At 42.8% G+C, this 18,255-nt stretch overlaps 1 long non-coding RNA gene and 1 pseudogene across 2 annotated transcripts in view; both read right to left on the bottom strand.

Moving 5' to 3' along the window:
* Nucleotides 1-18,255, bottom strand: part of LOC132386091 (uncharacterized) — a 42,740-nt gene that overhangs the window by 21,517 nt on the left and 2,968 nt on the right. The gene's annotated exons all lie outside the window — the stretch shown is intronic.
* Nucleotides 6,217-9,136, bottom strand: LOC132386101 (zinc finger protein 229-like; annotated as a pseudogene).

The raw sequence follows: 18,255 nt of genomic DNA, 5'->3' as shown, positions 1-18,255 counted from the left end.
GGGGTGGGAGATGAGTGGTTGGGGCAACACAGGGCTGCAGAAGATGGAAATTAATTCCGTAGAGGATTAACAAAGAGGTTAGAGAGTATTTGTGATAGAGAGTGCAATGAAGATTCACCAGACTGATCCCTGGAGTGGTGGGGTCATCATATGGAGAAAGATCAAATGCGATAACCCTTTCACTTAGGACTGAGAGGTGAACATATTGATATGCACAACATCATTACCAGTTGAACCAGGGATCCCAGTCTCTGAAAAAGGGGATGGACTGTCCCGGACTGAGATGAGGGGAAATGTCTCCACTCTGAGGGTGGGGAATGTCCCTAAAAACACACGACAGAGGGCAGTGGTGATCGTCCTCACATAAAACAGAGGCCGGCAGAAATGTGGAGACCAAAGGGATCGAGGAAATGAGCATTGTGCAGAAACAGGTGAGATGAGAGAGCAGCCGCCATTTTGTTGATGGTTAGAGGGGCTGAATGGCCTCCTCTTGCTGTCTCTCACTTGATGTTTCAGTGTTCCTGTCCAGTGAGGCCGGAGGAATATGAATAGAAATTAGTGTTTATAAACATGGACTGATTTAAATGAATCCTCCACATTTCTGGTTTGGTTATTGTTATGAGTTAGGTTCTACCGCTGCCGCAGAGACAACAAATTTCATGACATATGCTGGTGCAATTAAACTTGATTCTGATATTGATATGGGAGACCCACCACCGGTCACCTGATCCCAGTTACCGTAATGTGAGATTGAAGCATTTTCTATTTATTGGTATTCCTCAGAAAAGGCAACAGTTAAGTTTCCTTCTGTGGTTCCAAAGCAGAAGCTCTGTCTGTCTAATATTTCCACACAATTAAAATGGGGATATTGTTTATTATCATCATGTACTGAGCTACAGTGAAAATCTTGCCTGATGTACCATCCACACAGATCAATACATTACGACAGTACATTGAGTTGATATACGACAAGACAATAACTGTAACAAAGCATTATGGCTGCAGAGAAAGTGCAGTGCAGATAGACATCTGGTGCAGGGTCACGTCGAGTTACATTGTGAGGCCGAGTCCATTTTATCATTCATTTGGCTTATAACCGCAGACAGGAAGCCGACCTTGAGCCAGGTGGTACGCGCGTTAAGGCTTTTGTATCGCTTACTTGAAGGGAGAGCGGTTTTGCAGCAAGAATGTCCAGGTCCTTAGGAGCTTTGAGTACATCGCCTGCTTTTCCGAGGCAGGGGAAGTGTAGGAAGAGTCCATGGAGTGGAGGCTTGTTTCTCTGATGTTCTCGGCTCTCCTAAGTTCTCTGCAGTTCCTTGCGGTCATGGGCAGAGGAGTAGCCATACGAAGGCGTGACGTATCGACAAGAAGCTCAGAGACCTCGGCCTTCACCCTGTCTTGTGCAGCTGGATCCTGGACTTCCTGTCAGATCGCGAGAATGGGCTCCCTCACCTCTGTCTCTCTGACCGTCAGCACGCATACCCCACAGGGGTGTCTCCTTGCCCCCTCCTTTACTCTCTGTGCACCCACGACTTGTGTCGCCACTCACAGCTCAAATCTGTGAATTCAATTTGTTGACGACATTACATTGATTGGCCTAATCTCAAATAATAATTTTCAATCAATCTCCTGACAAGACTTGGTCCAAACAAACTTGTCACCCTTCTTCAGGAGATTAGTCAGCGGAAGAGCGATGCCAGCAAAGCTCTTACAAAGTTCTTACAATAATATCCAACCATTCCCAGAAACCTTCCAAGAACCTTGTTACCAGTCGGAATAGAAACTTCAGAAAATTACCTGGACTTTTGCCTGAACAGAAGCCAACTTGACTTGACCTACAACATAGCCATCATAGGTCACAGTGGCATGGCCAAGTTCACTCTTAGCTAAGTTAACTGTAAGGCTGGCCTGGGAAAGCCTGTCAAACAGCTTTTCTACTGCAGAGATATGCTCTTCCCAAGTGTCACTCCCAGTGACTACGTCAGTAGAACAGGTATCTGTCTGTTCCAACTCTCGAATTACAGAATCAATCATTCTCTGGAATGTTCCTGGGGCATTTTTCATTCCAAACAGCAAAACATTGTTTTCGTACAACCCAGATGGTGTCACAAACACAGAAATTTCTCTACCTCCGTCCGTCAACGGAACACATCGATAATCTCTCAACAGATCAATCTTTGTTAGAAATATAGCTTTTCCAACCTTACGATGCAATCATTCAACTGAGGGATAGGATAGACATCTGTTATTGTTACTGCATTTACCTTTCCATAATCAGTGCAAAATCTAGCAGTGTTATGCATATATAGTTTTAAATATATATGTCCCAAACTTAGGCGGTAAATGATACAGTCTTACGCTGGTGTGGTAAGGATATTCAGTTCAGTTCACAGGATTGAAGTGAGTGAGAAATTTGGCATTCAAGTAAACAGGTGTCGATGTTCTCCGAATCTTCCAATTTAGTCAAATGCAACCAACTAAAGAGCTTCATCTTCAAGTGAAATCTACCAACCCAGGCAAGGGTTTTCAGCAGATTTCACAGGGTTGCTCTCACATGCACTAATAGTCACAGACCGATTCATCATATCCGATCCTCAACCCCACACGCGAGGGCATTTAAAACTTCAGTGACAACTCTTCCCACTAGCCTTTGTGTGTCTGCCTGTCCTATGAAACAAACAGCAACGCTCCTTTAAATACCATTGTGCTGAACACCAGCTGTCCATCATGCAGGCCCTCCGCTCTATCTGTCTCTGTAACAAGCTGCTTGTGCTTGTCTCTCTCTCTGTTTTACAGACATGGTTCTTAGAGGCACAGTTCATAATCACAGGCCTAATAATACCATTGTTCAGCATATATTCAATTTCTTGCTCAGCCAATTTACACTCTTCTACATTCATACAATATTCATTGTTACAATATACAATATATTCATACAATACAATATTGTTTAATTGGGTTGGCTTGACCAATATCTACGTCATATACTGTGACCGGAGTTTGCTTGGGAACGATGGGAAATAAATCTTTATACTTCAGAATTAATTCCTTCAGCTGTTGTTGTTGCTTTGGCTGCAGATGAGCCAACTTGTTATCAATGATTTCTTGAACAACCGAGTTCATTAGCTTAACTGGGACAGTGTTTGGCTTGTGAAAAGTCTCGGACGAGTCAATTGTTTCATTCTCAGGGTTGCCAGATTCAAATGTTTTGACAACACTCACAGATGGTGCCTGCTTGTCAACATAAGGCTTTATCTTATTTATGTGTACCACCTGTGTTGGTTTACGTTGGTCAGGTCTTTTAATAACATAATTCACATAGTTAACGAGAGATTATTTCATGCAGTCCATTGAGTTTCGCCTTAAGTGGATTCACCCACATTGGAAATAAAGCAAGCACCTTATCCCCCACCTGGTATTTTCTTTCGCAAGCCCGCTAATCAAACCAAAACTTCATTGTGTTTCGAGAAATCTTTAAATTTTGTCTTGCTAGACTGCAGGACTGGTGTAGTTTGATTTTGAATTTCAAAACATAGTCTGACAAGTTAACATGTACATCCCATCAATCCACTGTTCCTGTAACAAGGTCAAAGGTCCCTCACTCTCTGACCAAATACAAGTTCAAATAGACTAAAGCCCAGTGATTCCTGTACTCACTCTCTTACTGCGAACAAAAGCAAATGTATTCCTTCATCGCAGTCTTTTCCATTTTCAACACAGTATGTCTTAATCATTGTTTTGAGGGTAGAATGAAATCTTTCTAAACCCCTTGTGATTCTGGATGGTACACAGACGATGTAATTCGTTTAGCTCCCAGTTCACAAACTACCTGCTGGAATAATCCAGAGGTAAAATTACTTCCTTGATCAGATTGGATTTCTTTGGGCAAACCAAATAAAGTAAAAAACCTGGTAAGAGCCTTCGTCACAGTTTGAGCTTTAATATTCCTGAGAGGTAGTGCCTCTGGGAATCTGGATGAGGTATTCATAATAGTTAGCAAATACCGATGGCTTCCTTTAGTCTTTGGCAATAGGCCAAAACAATCCACTATAACTTTGGAAAAGGGTTCACTGAATGCAGGTATAGGCTGGAGTGGGGCCATTGGTATGACCTGATCAGGTTTACCCACAACTTGACAAGTGTGACAGGTTCTGCAAAAGATCACAACATCTTTCCTCAAATTAGGTAGTAAAATTCCTTCATAATCCTTTTTACAGTATAATTCACTCCAAAATGGCCACCAAAGTACATACTATGGGCCAAAGTTAAGTTTTCAGTCCTGTAAACTTTAGGAACTACAACTTGGTGAACAATTGCCCATTCCTCACTCGCAGGTATAGCAGGCGGCATCCACTTCCTCATTAACACTCCATCCTTGAGATAATACCCTACTGGCACTTTCTTAATCTCATCATCAGAAAGAGCTGTTTCTTTTAAAGCTTCAATCTCAGGGTCCCAGTTCTGTTCTGCTATAAACTACTTCCTAGACAGGGATAAATCTTTCTCATCAGACTGTCTACATGAATACTGTTTAAACACTGAAGGCAGAAAAGTCCCTGACAAGTCAGCATAATCTGAATCCCGATTTTGGCTATCATGGGTATCAGAATCATGCTGCACAGAACTGTCTGCGTCGGCAGACTTTTTAGCCATACTGTGAGTTACTGCGCAGGAAGGATAAATGTTAAAATCCATCTGTGGGTCGACAGTGGTTGGCTTAGTTGTCAACTGCACTGCAGGAACAACTTTACCATCTGCCAGGTCATTCTCTAACAGCAAAGTAACATCTTCCACCAGTAAACTGGAGCATAATCTGATCTTAGCAGGTCCCGAAATCAACCCTGACTGTAAAGGTCCCTTGTGCAATGGCACAGAAACCACGCCGCCCCCAATGCCTTTAATAAGATTTACCTCACCAGTGTCAGTCTCATCACCAAACTTTAGAACGCTGTCTCATATAAGTGACTGAGAAGCCACAGCATCTTGAAGAATTTTCACTGGTACCTTCGCAGACCCTTCCTGTACTAATACAAACCCATCAGATATATAATAATCAAATCCCTTCTTAACTCAGTCAGAACTCTCAGTTCTTAACTGAGTCTCAACAGAATGTTCAGAACCCTGTGGGGTTATCGGTGCTTCAACATACTGAACACAGGCATTCGGGACTGGTTCCTTTTTCTTTTTCTTCTTCAGATGTCTTGCTAGACTACAGGACTGCTGTAGTTTGTTTTTGAACTTCAAAACATAGTCTCACAAGTTAACATGTACATCCCCATCAATCCACTGTTCCTTTAACAAGGTCAAAGCTCCCTCACTCTCTGACCAAATGCAAGTTCAAATTGAACAATTGGTCATCATATGAGCAGCTTTCTTACAATAGTAACAAGTAAGACCAGAATATTTCTCCTTCAGCTGCTTCCCTTCATCCTTACTCGTGTCACTAGTCCCAGCTTTAATTTCTGGTTTACCCTGGTGATCCCTGCTACTCTTTTGGAAACTCGTATTCTGGGTAACTTTAACAATATGAGTTAAAGCAAACTCATTTGCTGATCTAGCAGACTCCTGCAAAGTGGCAGCATCCTTTTCATCTAAATATGCCTTTATGTCATCAGAGACGCATCTTTCAAATTGTTCAATTAAAACCAACTCTTTCAAGCTGTTAAGATCATCATTTATATTCTTATATGTGCACCAGTGGTCAAAATACACAAACTTCTCATAAGCAAATTCCATATAAGTCTGCCTCACAGATTTCCAAATGTCTAAACTTTTGCCTGTATGCTTCAGGGACCAACCCATAAGCTTAGAGCACACCCTGTTTCACTATGTCAAAATCAGCTGCTTCATCAACTGTCAAAACAGAATATGCTTGCAGAGCCTTCCCCTTAATTACACTTTGTAAGAGAATATGCCAGTCCTCTTTTGGCCACTTTAAACTCTGAGCAACCTTCTCAAACAGCTGAAAGTATTCATCAAACTCTGGCTCGTAAAAAGGAGGTACCAATTTAACTAACACACACAAAATGCTGGAGGAACACAGCAGTCCAGGCAGCATCTATAGGGAGAACCACTGTCGAACCACTTTCCTCATGTTTGTTCTATCAATTTAACTTACTGACTGGCCTCAAACTTATCACCAGAGTCTAATGCCAGACCCCTTTGCTGCAAACTCTCTATATTTTCCAGCTCTAACACCCTCTGTCTTTCTGCTTCCCCCCTCTGTTTTTATGCCTCTCTAGCCTCAAACTGCCTCTGCCTTTCTGCAGCCTCCATCTTTAATTTTTCTATCTTGTACTGGACCTCCAGCTCGCTAAGATTGCTTTCAGAAAACACCTCCAACTCCTCCACTTTAAACACACCCTCAGATAAATAATGTTCTGCTATTATCCTCGTCATATGTGCTCTCTTCATTGTCAATTTCACCTTTTACCAATACTCAACAACTCAATCCTACTGGCATCCTCTAATGCCTCAGAGGTTGAGGCTTCCGGAAATCTATCAACATCTATTGATGCTGATATTCCACACACAAATAAATCAAAAGGGATTTCCCCAATGAAATCAATAATTAATCAATCAATATGCTCCCAAATCTGTTCATATCCAGGACACACCCCCAATTTTGTTATGAATCGTAACGCTTTAGAAACGAACCAGCAGCAATAGATGACACCTGAAGACTGTTTTTGATGATAAAAGGATCTTTATTAGAATCTAGTTATAATACAGTAACTTAAGCAAGATAATCAGAAGTTATGTGTATATATGTGTGTAAATATAACTTCCAAACTATTAAGCTTGGGGGAAACAAGGCTTCAAGTCTTGATGTGTTAGAGTATGAAAGTTCAGTATAACCACAGAATAGGTGATGAGAGAGATATTTGTAATCCAGGGTAAATGGCGAGAGAAGGCAATTACGTCGAATTCCACAGGCTCCACTGTGGTAAAACGAGACAACAGTCGCTGTAGATTTTATGCTTCATCGTTCCAAATCCACATACAAATTATCACTGAAAGTGACTTGTCACAAGGGGTATCATCTTCAAGTGAATTATCACATCAAACCCAGACAAGGGTTAACACATAACTGGTCTTCACAGGATACGCCAAATCCGATCCACACCTATGGATCAAACGAGGTGATAACCACACATTCGATATACGGTGAATCGATAATTAACCCACCCTTGTGGTCACAGGAAAGTTCCAAACAGTGACCCTCAGCCACTAGTTCCCCGGTTCCGATCCTTCCACTTTTCCTCCTTCCTCTCCGTCTGAGTGTCTCTGTCCTCAGTTAAAACAAAACAAGCTGTGAGCAAATTAAACAACCTGCAAGTCAGACTGACTCACCATCCTAATTTCTGTCTCTCTCTCTCTTAAAATGACAGTCCACAGCAAACAAAACCTAGGGATTCATAATAACGACCACTCCCCATTGTGAACTGACTGGTGTGCCAGTAGTTGGGATGACTGAGTGAATCCTTTCCCAAATTATGAACAGATGAACGGCTTCTCCCCGGTGTGAACTTGCTGATGTCTCTGTAGGGTGGAAGAGCGAGTGAATCTCTTCCCGCATTCTGAGCAGGTAAACGGCTTCTCCCCAGTGTGAACTCGCTGGTGACTCTGTAGGTCGGATGACCGAGTGAATCTCTTCCCACAGACTGAGCAGATGAACGGCCTCTCCCCAGTGTGAACTCGCTGATGACTCAGTACGGTGGATGAATGAGTGAATCTCTTCCCACAGTCTGAGCAGGCGAATGGCCTCTCTCCAGTGTGAACTCGCTGATGACTCAGTAGGTTGGATAACTGAGTGAATCCCTTCCCACATTCTGAGCAGGTGAATGGCCTCTCCCCAGTGTGAACTCGCTGATGTCTCTGTAGGCTGGATGAATCAATGAATCCCTTCCCACAATCTGAGCAGGTGAACGGCCTCTCCCCAGTGTGAACTCGCTGGTGACTCAGTAGGGTGGATGAATGAGTGAATCTCTTCCCACAGTCTGAGCAGGTGAATGGCCTCTCTCCAGTGTGAACTCGCTGATGACTCAGTAGGGTGGATGACTGTGTGAATCTCTTCCCACAGATTGTGCAGGTGAATGGCCTCACACTAGTGTGAACTCGCTGATGATTCTGTAGGTGGAATAACTGAATGAATCCCTTCCCACATTCTGAGCAGGTGAATGGCCTCTCCCCAGTGTGAACTCGCTGATGTCTCCGTAGGCTGGATGAATCAATGAATCCCTTCCCACATTCTGAGCAGGTGAACGGCTTCTCCCCAGTGTGAATTCGCTGGTGTCTCTGCAGGCTGGATGAATCAATGAATCCCTTCCCACATTCTGAGCAGGTAAACGGCCTCTCCCCCGTGTGAACTTGCTTGTGACTCAGTAGGGTGGATGAATGAGTGAATCTCTTCCCACAGTCTAAGCAGGTGAATGGCCTCTCTCCAGTGTGAACACGCTGGTGACTCAGTGGGTGGATGACTGGGTGAATCTCTTCCCACAGATTGTGCAGGTGAATGGCTTCTCCCCAGTGTGAACTCGCTGGTGATTCTGTAGGGTGGATGACTGAGTGAATCTCTTCCCACATTCTGAGCAGGTGAACGGCTTCTCCCCAGTGTGAACTCGCTGATGTCTCTGTAGGCTGGATGAATCAGTGAATCCCTTCCCACATTCTGAGCAGATGAACGGCTTCTCCCCAGTGTGAACTCGCTGATGTCTCTGTAGGCTGGATGAATGAATGAATCTCTTCCCACAATCTGAGCAGGTGAATGGCTTATCCCCAGTGTGAACTCGCTGATGAGCCATTAGGTCAGATGACTGAGTGGATCCTTTCCCAGAAGTTCAGCAGATGACCAGCCTCTGCCTGGTGTGTTATGAACTGACTGGTGTGTGCACAGGTGGGAAGACTGACTGAATCCCTTCCCACACACGGAACAGGTGAATGGCCTTACCCAGTGTGAACTTGCTGATGTACCTTCAATCGAGATAACCGAGTCAATCCATTCCCACTGTCTGAGCAGGTGAACAGCCTTTCCCCTGCGTAAAATGACAGACATGCTAGTTGGCCAAAGGACCGAGTGAATCCCTCCCCACAGTCTGTGAAGGACAGATGGTCTATTGAATCTCTTGCTCCACTTCTTAAGTATGTAGTCCAGGGGTCAGCAACTTTTACCACTGAAAGAGCCACTTGGACCCGTTTCCCATAGAAAAGAAAACACTGGGAGCCGCAAAACCCGTTTGACATTTAAAATGAAATAACACTGCATACAACGTTTTGTTTTGCCTTTATGCTATGTATAAACAAACTATAATGTGTTGCATTTATGAAATTGATGAACTCCTGCAGAGAAAACGAAATTACATTTCTGCATGCAACAAAAACATTTTGAACTCCGAAAAAAAGACGTTGGGTTGAAGGTTACTTTTAAGTAAAATACTCAACGTCTATTTGAGTCCTTCTTGTATTTATGAAAAACGCCAAACTTAAATTTGCCGCCAACAGCAAACCAAAAATAACGTCAGCCAGCTGTCAACCTGAAAAATAAAAGGACTATTTCACTGAACAATGAAAACATATGAATATACGTAAAATAATAGGCAATTAAAATATTTATCATACTTGGTCAGGTTGACTCACACCTGACAATGCAGTCGTATTCAGTAGGGATGGATCGATGCTTAGGGGAGTGACCGGGAAGGATAATGTGTTTTTTTCCTCTCTGAACTCACAGAAGCGTTTCCCAAACGATGTTTGCATTGCGATGATTGCAGAACGTAAATACTCCGAATTTATCATGTCATGACCTTGTTTGAACTCTCTCAAATTGGGGAAGTGAGACAATGTGCCTTTCTGTAAATCTCTGGCAAGCACTGTCAACTTGCGCTCGAATGCCAAAACATTCTCCAACATGTGCAGGGCTGTTCGTCCTTACCCCGTTGAAGAGCTGTGTTCAGCGTGTTCAGGTGCGCTGTCATGTCTACCATGAAGTGTAGCTTTTCCAGCCACTCTGGCTGTTCCAGCTCAGAAAAGGTGGGCCCTTTGCTGCCCAGGAAAGTTTTCACTTCTTCCAGACACGCGACAAAGCGTTTCAGCACCTCCCCTCTGGACAGCCAGCGATAAAAACACGTTGTAGCGGTGTGCTACACGCAGTCAGTAGACTCCAGTCAAAGATAGCTTTATTCGAACTAAACAGCCTTGCTTTTAAGCCTCCCTCAACCCGCCCCCCCATGGGCGTGGATGCTGCAAAAGACACGTACTCACAAACCCCCGTAGGCTATCTCCCTTAGCCTGAACGCTGGCTAATTGTGAGCCGGTTCGGATGTGTCGGGAAATGGGTCGCCACAACGTCTTAATTAGATTGTACAAGATCACCATAATCTTCAAATTTAGAATTACTTTTCAAAAACTAACAAACTAACATAAAATACATTTTAATTAAATACTGACCAATTATTTCCCAAAGCAACAGGGAGCCACAGCACAGACGTAAAAGAGCCACAAGTGGCTCCGGAGCCGCGGGTTGCCGACCCCCGATCTAGTCAGAGACAGCAAAACTGGTGTGCCGTGTTTGAGAGTCTTGGAGATAAATTCCTTCTCATTCTCAACCTGTAACAAGATTTACAAAATCCATCAATGGGTGTAGGACAACATTTCAGATGAGATCACTTGAGTTGCCAAGGTTTGAACTGGTATCACACTGTTACAGTGAGGTTCAACCCAAGTTGGAGAGAGAAATTATCTCCTGACTGGGCACAGTGCTGGTATCTGGAATGACCATCAATTTCCTCATGCTCTTGTGTCTCTATAGGAATGGGCATTTCTGCCATCTCCAATTTGTACCTTGGCTCAGTTTGACTCTATGCATTGGTATTATTCCCGGTTCCTGCTGAGCAGCATTGGTGCCTGGCCCCACAGTAACTGAAACAGTCTCATGCAAATAGTCTTTCTTGATGTGCAACTGGGATTTTCCTTAACTTAACGTGCCACAGTTTTAATGCCATATATAAAAAAAAAATCCTGCTGAGATGAATGGTTGGTCTTCACAGCTGTTAAAAGGATTTAGAATGAATTTTTGTATTATTTCAGGTTCTTGTTACAGAAATAGAAAATTACAACACAGACACAGGCCCTTTTGGCCATCTAGTTAGTGCTGAACTACTTCAACTGCACACTCCCATACCCTTACCATTTAGGTACCTATACAAAGATCTTAAAAGCTGAAATTGCACCACTTGTGCTGGCTGCTCATTCCACACCCAGATGACCGTCTGTGTGAAGAAGTTTCCCCTCATGTTTCCCTTAACGTTTCACCTTTCACCCTTAACCCATGGTCGCTGGTTGTAGTCCCACCCCATCTCAGTGGTAAAAGCCAGCTTGCATTTACCCGAGCTATGCCCCTCTATCACAATCAAATCTCCCCTCAGTCTTTTATGTTCCAAGGAATAAAATCCTGACCTGTACAATCTTCCCTTATAACCCAAGTGCTCCAGACCTGGCAACATTCTTGTGAATTTTCAATGAACTCTTTCAACCTCTTTTACATCTTTCATGTAGGTAGGTGACCAAAACTGCACACAATACTCCAAATTAGGCCTCACCAATGTCTTGTACAAAGTCAACATAACATCCATCTCCTGTACTCAGTACTTTGGTTTATTAAGGCCAATGTGACGAAATCTTTCTTTCCGTCCCTATCAAACTGTGACACCACTTGCAGTGAATTCCCAGTGAATCTGTATTCCCAGATCCCTTTCTTCAACAGTGTTCCTCAGTGCCCTCCCATTCACTGTGTAAGACCTAGGTCCTACCAAAATGCAACTTGTCTCAATTAAATTCCATTTTGCATTACATAACCCATTTTTCCAGCGGGTCCAGATCACACTGCAAGCCGTGATAGTCTTCCTTGCTGTTCACTACACCCAAATCTTGGTTTCATCCACAGAGTTGCTGATCCAGCGAACCATGTTAACATCCAGATTACTGATATAGATGACAAACACCAACAGATCCAACAGTGATCCCTGTGGCACACCACTAGGCGCAGGCCTCCGGTCAGAGAGGCAACCATCTGCTACCACACTCTGGCTTTTCCCAATTTACTCATCCAATTTACTATCTCATCCTGAATGTTGAGTGACTGAACCTTCTTGACCAACATCCCATATGAGACTTCGTCAAATGCCTTGCTGAAGTCCACGTAGATATCCTCTGCCTTATCTTCATCCACTTTCCTGATAACTTCTTCGAGAGACTCTGTAAGATCGGTTAGACAGGACCAAGCCATGCTGCCTATCCTGAATCAGTCCACATTGATCCAAATACTTGTATATCCAGCTCCTATATGTTTTGGTCATGTTCTGTACTGAAACATTTTTGGAAGTTTATTTTCTCTACAATTTCTAAAGTTTTAAAAATTAATTTACAACCTAATAAATTGACTGTTTTATTTGGCATAATCCCTCAATATTTTCATGGTATTTCTCCATCAGACCAACATGTAATTGCATTTGTCACATTATCGGCCAGAAGGGCTATTTTGTTGAAATGGAAAGACGCTTCTGCTCCTACGTTGATACAATGGTTTTCTCAGGTGATGTTATGTCTTAGTTTGGCGAAAATCAGAAGTCAAACTTTTGATTCTCGATTTGATTTTGAGAAAAGGTGGAGTTCACTTGCCCACCTCTATCATCTGATTTGAGTTAATTAATATGGTTTCATTCTGATTTTTCTTTAAATGGATTTGAGTTAGTGGATTGATGTTTATTTTTTATGCAAGCGTTTATGATGTATAGCTCCGGGGTTCTGCTGCTAATGCTTTTTTTTGTTTTTTTCTTTCAGGGTTTTTTTTTAGTTAACAGGGTATTTTTTTGCTTCTTTTTCTTTCAAAAAATATTCTTATAAATTTATTTTTTCTTATTATTACTGATATATTGCTTAGCTTTGTTAATCAGTTATTTGCTAATTTAATTTTTTATTGTACATAATGACATATCGACTTAATGTATCTTTTTTGTTAATCATCAATAATAATTTATTTAAAAAAAGATTTTAAAATGAAATATCTGCAACCTGCACACACTTTCCAATAACTTTCCCACCAGTGATATCAGGCTCACCAATGTATAATTTCCTAGTTTATTTTTAGAGTCTTTCTTGAACAGTGGAACAACACTGGCTGTCCTCCAATCCTCCAGTTCCTCACCTGTCACTAACGGGGATTTAAGTATCTGTGCTTTGACCCCAACAATTTCTGCACTTGTGGTCCACAGGGTCCAAGGGAACAACTTGACAGGCCCTGGGGACTTATCCATGGTAATTTCCCTTAAGACAGCAAACACCTCCACCTCTGTAATCTGTACAGGGTCCATGGAGTTGATGCTGCTTTGCCTCACTTCTATATACTGTGTCCATCTTCTGTGTAAATACGGAAGCAGAAAAATATCTCCCCCATCTATTTTGTCTCCTCATATTCTGATCTTTCAGATGATTTTTTTTTCGCTTGCAATCTTTTTGCTCTCAACGCATCTGCAGAATCTCTGAGGATTTCCCTTCACCTTGTCTGCTGGGACAACCTCATGCCTTCTTTTATTTCTTTCATAAGTATTCACTTGAATTTCTTGTACCCCATTTCTTCCTATTTACCTGTAGCTGGTATGCACCTCCTTTTTATAGATCTGGGAGAGGAAAGCCAAAGGGCTGATAGACCTGCATGGTGGGAGGTGGGGGTAAGGGGGGGGGGGGGTTAATCTAAAGTTGCAGGGGGAATGGGAGCCTGAATAACAGAACAGATATTGGAGGGGTGGTGGAGACAGATGTTGTTCTGTCCTCAAAGTCAGGAATGAAAAAGTTGAGCATGGTGCTGTGAATATGCTGAGCCCGGTATATTTCAATACAAGTAACAGTGTAGGACAGGTGGATGTGTTAAGGGCGTGGATCAACACCTGGAATTAAGATATCACTGTCATATTAAGAAGTTAGCATCTCATAGGCCGCTTGTGACCCTGGCTATTTTTTTTAAAGGTCATAGCATCCATGAGCTTGAGAATAAGAGTAGAAAGGCACAATTGCTTTCCCATGAGATAAGCTGAGCGGGTGAGCAGCCTTGGTGTGAGAAGCACATTGTGCCTTGTGTTTCTCATGGCTCCTGCAAGATAAGCAATTAGAGCGAGTGACTATTTACAAGGGCAGCAGACTTTGGGTGGTGGGCCTGTGTCTGTCTGCATCCAGACATAGTAGCAAATAAAACTGTTATACAAACAATTTATGACTGATAAAGTTAACAATACCCATCTGTAGAGAAACTAAGGGGGGTGAACCCACAGGTATCTGTGTACATGACTGCATGATATAAAGAGAACTGTATTTGCTTCAGGAGAGAGAGACCCTCGAAGCAGCCTCCAAGAGAGAGTGCAACCCACGTGTGGAACCAAAGCAGATGGCCGAGATCTTAAATAATTTTTCATCTCTATTTACTCAGGAGATGGACAAAGGACCTACGGGAGTGTGGGAAAGTGGCATTAAAATCCTAGACATGTACAGTTTAAAGAAGAGAAGTTACTTTGCTGTTCAACTTCAAACATAGAAGTCTACAGCATATTCCAGATTTTTCAGCCTAAAATGTGCCAACCATGTAACTTACTCTGGTAACTGCCCAGAATTTCCCCAGCGCATAGCCCTCTATTTTCCTAAGCTCCATGTACCTATCTAAGAGGCTGTTAAAAGACCCTACTGTACCTGCCTCGACCACCGCTACCATCACCCACAACTCTCTGTGTATAAAAAACTTATGCCTGACATCCCCATGGTAGCTATTTCCAAGCACCTTGAAACTATGCCCCCTCAAGTTAGCCATTTCAACCCTGAGAAAAAAACCTCTGGCTATCCACACGATCAATACCGCTCATCATTTTATACACCTAAAAAAGGCTCTAAATATAAACAAGGAAATTAAACCTTGCTTTGAGGATTTGTGAGAAGTATAGAAAATTATGAGGGTATGGATCAGGTAAATGCAGACAGCTTTTTCCACTGAGGTTGGGTGGGATGATAACCAGAGGTCATGGGTAAGTGGAAGGTGACCATTTAATGGGATAGTGTGGAAAAGCTCTTTACTGAAATGGTTGGGAGAGTGTGGAATGAGATGCCAGCGCAAGTGGTGAATATGACCTCAAATTCACGATTAAGAGAAGTTTGATAGGTACCTGGATTGTAGGGTTATGGAGGGTGATGATCCCGGAGCAGGTAGTTGTATTAGACAGCTTAAATGTTTTTTCGGCATTGACTAGATGGGCCAAATAGACTGTTTCTGTACTGAACTTCTCCATATTTCTATGGCAGAGAAGTTGTCCAAACTTGTTTGGAAGGGAAAAGGTAGGAGGGACAATGGAGCTGCAATGGCTAGAGTTTCTGGGAACAATTCGGGAGCCGAGTGATTGATACATCCCAAAGAAGTGGAAGTATTGGAAAGGCAGGAGGACACAACTTTGGCTGAAATGAGAAGCCAAAGCCAACATAAAAGCCAAAGTGAGGGCAAACAAAAGAGCAAAAACTATTGGGAAGCTTTTGGAAACTAACAGATAATGAGTAAAAAAAAAGTCAGATGAGCTCAAGGCTTGGAATTATGATTTGTAGTCATTAATGAGTCTTGGTAGCACCCAACAGTCTGAGGCATTCAGAGGAACAAAATGATCCGGGCCTCAATATCTCCTGAAAAGCACAGCTCCCTGCACCAGGTACCTTTCAGCTTTTATTTCGGCAGGCACATTCAAACTCCACACGCTCAAAATTTCATTTCTGAAGGCCTCCCACTTACCATTGCCAGAAAACAGCCTGTCCCAAACCACACGTCAGATCCTTTCTGATACCATCCAAATTGACCTTTCTCCAATTTAGAATCTCAACCCGTGGTCCAGACCTATCTTTTTCCATATTTACTTTGAATCTCATGGCATTATGATCACTAATGTCTGTCACCAGCCCTGGATCATTTCCTAACAGCTTATTGCACACTTCTGCATCGGGAATTCTACGTACTGAATAAGGGCACATTTGACAAACTCTACCCCATCTAGTCCTTTTACATTATGGGAGTCCTAGTCAAAATATGGAAAGTTAAAATCAGTTATTGAATCAACCTTTGTTTCTTGGCATGGTCTGTGATACCCAAGGACATAGGGTGACAGAGGAAATGAAACACATTAACATTAGGAAGGAAATGGTGTTGAGAAGACTGATGGGACTGAAGGCTGACAAATCCCCAGGTCCAGATGGTCTGCATCCGAGGGTATTAAAGGAGGTGGCCCTGGAAATTGCGGATGCATTGGTAATCATTTTCCAATGTTCCTTAGATTCAGGATCAGTTCCTGAGGATTGGAGAATGGCTAATGTTATCTTTCTTTTTAAGAAAGTAGGGAGGGAGAAAACAGAGAACTATCGACCTGTCAGCCTGACATCGGTGGTGGGGAAGAAGCTAGAGTCCATTATTAAGGATGAAATAGTGGCATATCTCGATAGCAGTGATAGGATTGGGCCGAGCCAGCATGGATTTACCAAGGGTAAATCATGCTTGACTAATCTGTTGGAGTTTTTCGAGGATGTAACCAGGAAGTTAGACGGGGGAGATCTAGTGGATATAGTGTACCTCGATTTTCAGAAGGCATTTGATAAGGTCCCACATAGGAGATTGGTGGGTAAAATCAAAGCTCATGGCATCGGGGGGAAGGCATTGACATGGATAGAAAACTGGCTGGCAGATAGAAAGTAAAGGGTAGTGGTGAATGGGTGTTTCTCGGAATGGTAGGTGGTGACTAGTGGGGTGCCACAGGGCTCGGTATTGGGACCACAGCTGTTTACAATTTATGTCAACGATTTGGATGAAGGCATTGAAAATAACATCAGCAAATTTGCTGATGATACTAAGTTGGGTGGTATGTTGGGTGACATGTGATGAGGATGTTAGGAGAATTCAGGGTGACTTGGATAGGCTGGGTGAGTGGGCAGATACTTGGCAGATGACGTTTAATGTGAATAAGTGTAAGGTTATCCACTTTGGGAGTAAGAACAGGAAGGCAGACTATTATCTGAATGGTGTAGAGTTAGGTAAGAGATCTAGGAGTCCTTGTTCATCAGTCACTGAATGTGAATGAGCAAATGCAGCAGGCAGTGAAGAAGGCTAATGGAATATTGGCCTTTATTACAAAGGGAATTTCAGTACAAGCGCAAGGAAATCCTCTTGCATTTGTACAGAGCCCTAGTGAGACTACACCTGGAGTATTGTGTACAGTTTTGTTCTCCAGGGTTAAGGAATGACATACTGGCTGTAGAGGAAGTGCAGCGTAGGTTCACGAGTTTAATTCCTGGGATGTCTGGATGTCTTACGCAGAGCGGTTATAGAGACTGGGCTTTTACACGCTGGAATTAAGGAGATTGAGAGGGGATCTGATTGAAACATATAAGATCATTAAGGGATTGGACAAGATAAAGGCAGGAAATATGTTCCAGAGTCCAGTAACAGAGGGTATGGTTTGAGAATAAGGGGTTGGTCATTTTGGACAGAGTTAAGGAAAAACTAAGGAGTTAAGGAGAGTTGTGGGGGCCTGGAATGCACTGTCATGGAAGGTTGTGGAGGCCAATTCTCTGGATGCTTTCAAGAAGGAGCTAGATAAGTATCTTATGGATAGGGGAATCAAGGGATATGGGGACAAGGCAGGGACCGGGTATTGATAGTAGTTGATCAGCCATGATCTCAGAATGGTGGTGCAGGCTCGAGGGGTCGAATGGTCTACTTCTGCACCTATTGTCTATTGTGATCTCCCGACAAATCTGTTCCTCCAAACACCACAGATTGTTGGGTGGAAACAAGTCCTAGTAATTGATTCAATATCATAATTCCCTGTCCTGAGCTTATCTGGCTTTCCTACGATGCTTCTTGCATTGTGATATACACAGCTCAGCACATTCATCGCACCATGCTCAGCCATTTGATTGCTGACTCTGTCTGAGGTCTGAACAACATCTGACTGGTGTCAGAAAACAAACTCTCCCTCATTATCACAAAAACAAAGGAGCAGATTGTAGACGACAGGAGGAATGGAGACAGACTAACCTACATTGACACCAATGGATCTGGGGTTCAGAGGGTGAACAGCTTTAAGTTCTTTGGTATAAAAATCACCAAGATTTCACTTTGTCTGCACATTCTGGCTATGTTGTGAGAAAAGCAAAACAGCACCTCTTTCACTTCAGACGGCTGAAGAA

This window comes from Hypanus sabinus, unplaced genomic scaffold (genome assembly GCF_030144855.1).
Source record: "Hypanus sabinus isolate sHypSab1 unplaced genomic scaffold, sHypSab1.hap1 scaffold_100, whole genome shotgun sequence".
Classification (NCBI taxonomy): domain Eukaryota; kingdom Metazoa; phylum Chordata; class Chondrichthyes; order Myliobatiformes; family Dasyatidae; genus Hypanus; species Hypanus sabinus.
The sequence above is the reverse complement of the archived record's forward strand: the minus strand, read 5'-3'. Positions and strand labels throughout refer to the sequence as shown.